Source organism: Sphaeramia orbicularis, chromosome 4 (genome assembly GCF_902148855.1).
Source record: "Sphaeramia orbicularis chromosome 4, fSphaOr1.1, whole genome shotgun sequence".
Lineage (NCBI taxonomy): Eukaryota > Metazoa > Chordata > Actinopteri > Kurtiformes > Apogonidae > Sphaeramia > Sphaeramia orbicularis.
In genome coordinates, this window is record NC_043960.1 from 52,169,596 (window position 1) to 52,176,651 (window position 7,056).

The window sequence follows — 7,056 nt, forward strand, 5'->3', positions numbered from 1 at the left end:
ATGGTTTATTGCACTTTGACTGTATGAGATTATTGATTGTAGGCCAACGGCATAGTTTGTCCCTCTGACTTCCAGCTGTTGGCTGATAACTGCATTTATTCACAAAGATTTTCAAAACACTGGACTGACATCAAAATTTAGACATTTATTGTAAATAAATTGTCTTTTTCTTATTTTTTCAAATTGAATGATGGAGTGGATGCACTGATGAATCCTTTTTGCACCAATACCCATAAAGCAATACTGTTTAGTGTGATAAACATTTTGTCAAATACAATCCATTCAAAATGCCAGGATGTCCTTCTACATCAAAATGTATTTTTAGTTCACAAGACAAAATACTTCTCTAGTTTTTTTTACCTACAGTCGTCTATGTTTATTAGGGCTGAACGATTAATTGCATTTGCGATAATATTGCGATATGATAGAATAAGATTTTCTAATCGCAAGAGCTGTGATTTGACTGGTCACGTGACTTGCGAGCTAGCGGAGCAGGCAGGGCTGCGCTTTAACCTGCTGCCTCAGGCTTGACAGAAGCTGATGCTGCAGAAAGTTTAGTACCAAAGAGGGGCAGCATGTCAGGTGTGTGCATTTATTTGGGCTTTAAAAAAGAAGATGCTGTGCAACATCAGGTATTGTGCAGAACTTGCCTCATGAGGTAACACTATGAACCTTTATCAACCCGTAAAAAAAACACCACAAAGCCATGTACGACAGTTGCACGGTTTTCTCCAAACCATCTGGCTGGCTGGAAGACCTGAAGAGAATGGCAGAGTTTAAAGTGGATCGGTGTGTTAAGCCCAAAACCTTCTGTCCTGCTACAGCGCAGCTTCACCACTTTTCTGATGCCAGCCAAGTGGGATATGGCACAGTGTCATACACAAGATTTGAAAGAGATAATCAGGTACACCTCACATTCCTCCTGGGAAAGGCCAGAGTGGCTCCTCTCAAACAGACCACCATTCCTCATCTGGAGCTCACTGCAGCTGTTCTGGCTGTTCACCTTGACCAACTGCTTCAAAAGAGAGCTACATGTGGAGTTGGAGAAATCTATTTTCTAGACCAACAGTACCACTGTCCTGAAATACATCAGAAATTAAACTAAGAGATTTCATACCTTTGTCGCAAATGAAGTCTCCCTGATCCGAGAAGTCACAGATGTTGATCAGTGGAGGTATGTGAGCTCTAAAGACAATCCAGCTGACGAGGCATCACAAGGGATGGGAGTAGAAGATTTTCAAGAGCACAGCAAGTGGATTAATGGCCCTGAGTTCCTTTATTATTCACATGACAAGTGGCCAAAACTGGATGATAAATATGATCCAATTGCTGCTGACGACCCTGAAATCAAAAGGGAGGTGATGGTCAGCACTGTTGTTGAAGGAAAAACAAGCCCCACCAGTTACCTTATCTCATACTTCTCCTCATGGTTGAAGCTGAAAAGAGCAGTGGCTTGGTTTTTGAAGGTGAAAGAGCTCCTCATACTGTTGTCTCAGAAAAGGAGAGAGTTTGCAGTCACAACACAGTCTTCTGAGGCAAATGAATGTGGACAAAAGGTGGATGAGGCCAAGAAGAAACCTAAGTCCAGGAGATGTTGTCCTGATTGCAGATGCCACTGCGCCCAGAGGATGCTGGCAGATGGGCAGAATTCTGTCTGTAAACGCTGATGCCAGAGGCCTGGTCCGCTCTGTGCAACTGAAGACCAAAACCAGTGTGTTGGAGAGACCAGTGACTAAGCTTTGCCTGCTGCTGGAGGCAGCTGTGGACTAAAACCTCTATCTGCTCTACCTCTTATTCCTCTATCTACCTCTCTGTCTTTGTTCTTGTTGTTTCAGGTCCAGAAAGAAGATGAAGAAACACTCATCACAGATATTGTTAGAATAGCTCCATTTAGTTTATGGGTGTAATTGTGACTAAGTGCACAATTAGGGGCCGGAGTGTAGGAGCTATTTGTCGGTTTAGTTTTTTGTTTAAAGTTAATTTACCTTTTTTGTTTACTAATTTAGTTTTTTTTTTTGCTAATTGTTTATTTTTTGTTTATTTTTTGTTTAATATTTAGAATGTATTACTTTGTTTTTATGGTTACTGTTTTCATTCTTTGGTATTTAGCACCTTTTTGTTTAGTGTTTTCTTACTGGTTTAGACCATGGGCACCTGGGTATAAATAGGGAGCACAAAGTTAGACCAGCATGCACCTGGGTGGGCCTATGGTTTTTTATCAGACAGTCAGACAGGATGAGTAGGAGAGACAGCACAAAAGGCCTTAGTTGTTGTTTTTCCTGCACAATCTTGAAAATAAACCACTTGAACTACATCTATGATATGGACATTGTATTTTTGACTGTGTAAACCACAAACCCATGGTGCATCTAGTGGTTATTTGAGTTATGTTACAGTCTTAAGTTCAGTCACCTTTAAGTTGATTTAATTTTGATGACAAATAGCCGCTACATCCTGGAATAACTCAGTTAAGCCTTTCAGTTTGGGTGCTTCCACAAATGAGTCCAGTTTTCTGTTTTGTAAAAGCCTCAGTAGTGAAATAGAACAAAGTCCTATCACACATACCACATCATATATCATATGTTTTGGAGTTCTTGGACTATTTCTATTGTATAGAACTTTATACTTACTCTCTCTTCATCTACTTCTTAGTCAGACATTGGACTTTTCAAAGTTCCTTTTCAGACTACAGTTGTTCATCCTGTTTCTGTCTCACGTTTCTCCAAATGAACTGAACCTTAATGATGTATTCCAACCTATGAGGGCTTATACCACCCAACATTTTACAAACAGTGTCATGAAAAGACACAGTTGTTGTTAAATATTGGAAGAGCTTTTCCAACTATTACAGTAGCATTAACTACTTCCTTACTCACCAGTTTGCACATGAACACTAAATGTACAGTTTCTAAATCTACAGTTTGTGGTAGACGCCTTAACAAACACTTAAACTCTGCTCTTTAACCCTCCAGGGTGATCAAAGCGTGAGAAAAGAAAAAAGGTTTTTGTTTGAGATTAATACACCATGAAAACCTGGAGATATGATTAATAGATAGACACCTTTATATGTTCATAGACAAACCTGCTTTACTCTTTCAACTTCTAAAGCAGATGAGAGACCATGATTAGGAATGTCTTTGTAATAAATAGTATAGAGTTTTTTCAAATTGTATTCTACTATTTTTGTGTATTATTGGGTCCAATATGTTAAATAAGGTAAAGTGCAAAGGAATGATCATATCATCAAGGTGAAACAGTGCTGAAAAATATATAACAAATGTGGTTAACACTTTTGATGTGTTATATAAAGGCAAACTCAAAAGTATGGAAAGAACCACTAGGAGTTAAACACAGTCTTCCACTACGAACCACTAGATCAGTGAGGTCCAAGTTTGTGTTAAAACTTTAACATACATTTCACTGAAATTCAAGCAACTGAACCATGAAATATCTGTGAAAAATCCATCAATGACAAATAAGCACTGGCAAAATGAGCAGATCAAAGATATCATATATTTAATATATTCTAAAAGCATGCAGTAGATATGTTAAATAGTAAATTTGATGTTTGTTTTTTTTTTTTTTGTAGTTTTGCATTATGTTGAACTTTTCAGTCCTTTCTATACTGTCTGGTAGTATAATTAACATGCTGATTTGAAAAAAATTATTTCTTTTATTGATGTGAAAGAAGCAAAACCGTGTGTATTCAAAGCCAGAGGTGTTGGTGAGTTTCCTGAGGTCACATTAGAAAGGTTGGATGGGTTCAGTTTTAGTCTGGTTCTCCTGTTCATCAACCAGCACTGCTCCTCCTCCACAGCAGGGCAGTGTCCAGTAGACCTTCATGTGGATGGACTTTTCTTCTCCAACAAGACCTACAGGAAAGAGGCAGTGCAGATTTATGTTGGTGTTCACACTCTTTTTCAGTGAAGTGTCTTTCAGGGATAAATAGACTGAATAAATGCAAAAAAAAAAAAAAAAGAACTGTTTTCCTCTTACCAAGTCGGAGCCACCATGTTTTATAGGGGGTTTTTCGTCTCCTGCGATGATGTACAGGAACGATAATATTGAATTTAACAGTTTGGTTCCAAGTCTTCTCTTTCCATAGTTCATCTCATACCTGTGTGTAAATACTGCAGAATCACACCTACCACCAGCACAAAGTTAGTCACATTTTGGGTGGAGCAGTTACACTTTATACTTAAACTTACCCAGACACCGGAAGGTTTATAGATATAACTATTCTGAATGTTATGTTGATCATGTTTGCATGTATGTACAGTATACGCTCCAAAAAACAAACATCAACACAAGACATTCATTAATCTATCATTTGTTTATTTCAAAACTTTACTTATTAATACACACTGTGCTTTGCTCTTGGAAAGCAAGAACAAAAAAAGTGACTTTTTTAGTAGCTGGTGATTCTTTTCATTGATACCACAACATTTCTCCTCTTGTGTATTCTTTTTTTTTTTTTTTTTTTTCACTTTAAAATCTACAGTGTACTTTTGGATTCCCACACAAGATAACCCTTATTAACATGCACAAAAACAGAAAAAAAAAACCCACAACCAAAGAACACTACGGTACATTAAAAAGCACCTGCTCCACTGAAACAGGCTTTTGTTTTAATCCTACATAGTTACATAGTTGGGATGTTGTTAATGCAACTTAAACAGCAACCCCCATGACAAGTTCATAAAAACGACATAATATTTCTACCAATCCCATTAGGTATTCTCCATTATCACGTCGACCTTCTGGGGGACAGATGAGATACATTCAAGAGGTAACAGATTTAGCAGATCTCCTCCACAAACAACTACCTGTCTCTGCAACACTAGTCACTCACTACACTGTAGAATACAATTTCCAGGTTCGGTTGAGTTCCCATTAAAGTGTTGATAATTAAAGGCGACCAGAGGAAACATGCTGTACAGTACATATAGTGGTTCTGTGTTGGCAGAAGGGCCCCTTTTGTTTCGTTCAGGGGCCGTTACAGACTCAGAAATGCTTTAATTATTATCCCAAAGAAAATGGTTTCAGTGGTTCTTCATCTAACTTTGTGCACACATCACATTTCCAGTTCAATAACATACTTGTCTTTTCTCCAACTTGCTATGGTTGTCATTCATCAACCCGAAAAACACATCATTTTCCCATGAACGGACTGTTCCACAAACAGAGTTGAAAAGCTGCATGAAAATATGCAGGTATATAATATTAAATAAAGTTGTGTTTTGAGGAAAAACATTTAAATAAGCTGTAACAAGCAGTGCTGCAGACCATTGTCACCAAATATTTAAGTATAGATTTGTGTAACTTCGTTTTTATTCGCATTTATTTCAAGACGTCATAGTTAGCACTGGCACCGTCAAGACTTTCATTCAACTCTCTGAACACACTCATCCGTTTTCAGTCAGTTTCTATCATTATGTTCTCTAATACAGCAGAAAGAAGCTGGATGTTGTTCATTTGCTGCACGTTGAATGCAAATGTCAAACTAGGAACTATTAACAGATACAGTGTCATTTAAACTCATAAAAAGGCGAGTTATTTTACAATTACAGTGAAAGCCAGTAGATGTTTTGCTGCCAAATGCAGAAGTGCAGTGCACCATGAGGATTCATTTTCTCTTATGTTTTGGTCCAAAACATTATTTAACCATAAATTTAAAAACCCTCATCCCTCTTTCACTTTCACCAGAGTCTGTCATGTCATTTTGCACCCTCAGATTATCATCATGTATATGTTTTTAGTAGTGCTGGGCAGCGATTAAAATTTTTATTCGCAATGGATTTCTGCAATTAATCACGATTGATTGCATAGTTATGGGGGGAGGGGTTGCTGGCATCAACAGCGTGTATTGCCCTTAAGTGATATTTAAAACTTGAAGTACTCTGGTGATAAAATAATAATTCCACATTGCAGTGCTTACAAACAACTTTGTCCTTCTCAACCCCACCATCTGAAGACATTTAAAATGAAAATGTCCATGTAAAAGACCAGTACTTTTCTCCATGTTTATTTCCCCACCAGTTTATTTCCGGTTGTGAGTGATTGACATGAGTCTTAAGCCCACTAATAAGTACTAATACTAATAAGCCCAATAATATGTGATGTTCAGTTGTTAAAAGCAAACAAAGGGGGTCCTCTAGTGGTTGGAATAAATTGCACTAACGTATGTTTTGTCCTTGCGGTGTTCCCGTAGCCAGTTCAGACAGAAGAAGGAACCAATACACGTTTCTTTCACTCTGTTTGTATGGCCCGAAAAACGTTTACCTGTGAGTATTTTATGTTCAGTTGTTGTAAGAATGAATAGTATAAAATATCCCTGATGTGAACCTTTGTTGCTGGATAAAAAAAGACGTTGTGAATCTTAATCTGTAAATGCTAATCGTTAGCGTGTCTATGGATTTTCCCATTTAAGTTAGCATCGAGCTAGCGGCCTTTTCCCCATTCAATTTAATGTATAATGCCATGTAAATGTACTAAGGCAATGAACACAGCTGAGACATATTTTTTATGTATGTTGCAGTTTTACAGTGAGTCTCAAGTAAAAGATTTGGAGAGAAGTTTTGGGGTCCAGCTTTTCTTGGGAAACCTGTTGTTTATCTGCCGAGCTAATCGCTACACGCACACAAGCAGGAGCAGAAGAATAGGAGTTAGAATAAAACGGCATTAACGTAAGATTAAAAAAATTGTCGGCGTTATTTAATGAATGCGTTAACGCATTAATAACGCCTTAACTTGCCCTCCCCTAGTTTTAAGTTGATTTCAGTTTGGGAGTATGTGAATGTAAAACGGCGGTGCTAAAAAACAAACGCTGCTTTAAACAAGAAAAATAAGGAGTAAGTTCACATACGCTGTTAAAACATATCAATTAAAAACAGAACTTTTGTACATAAACCCAGCACCCCCCTGTCACTTCTACTGAGTCATCCCACTGGAGTACAACCCAGAGGCACCTGTTCAGGTCCGACTGGAGCTGTATGAGCGCATGCGCACATATGTTTGCGCTTGTCCAGGATGTGAACCACTTTAATGATGCCTCTG

The 7,056-nt window shown here is 38.0% G+C and overlaps 1 long non-coding RNA gene across 1 annotated transcript; it reads left to right on the forward strand.

The window, feature by feature from the left end:
* Nucleotides 1-5,687: 5,687 nt before the first annotated feature.
* On the forward strand, nt 5,688-6,824 carry LOC115418465 (uncharacterized). Its single transcript, XR_003935292.1, has 3 exons — nt 5,688-5,761; nt 6,304-6,308; nt 6,765-6,824. It is a non-coding gene; the product is annotated as an uncharacterized LOC115418465 (long non-coding RNA).
* Nucleotides 6,825-7,056: the final 232 nt, after the last annotated feature.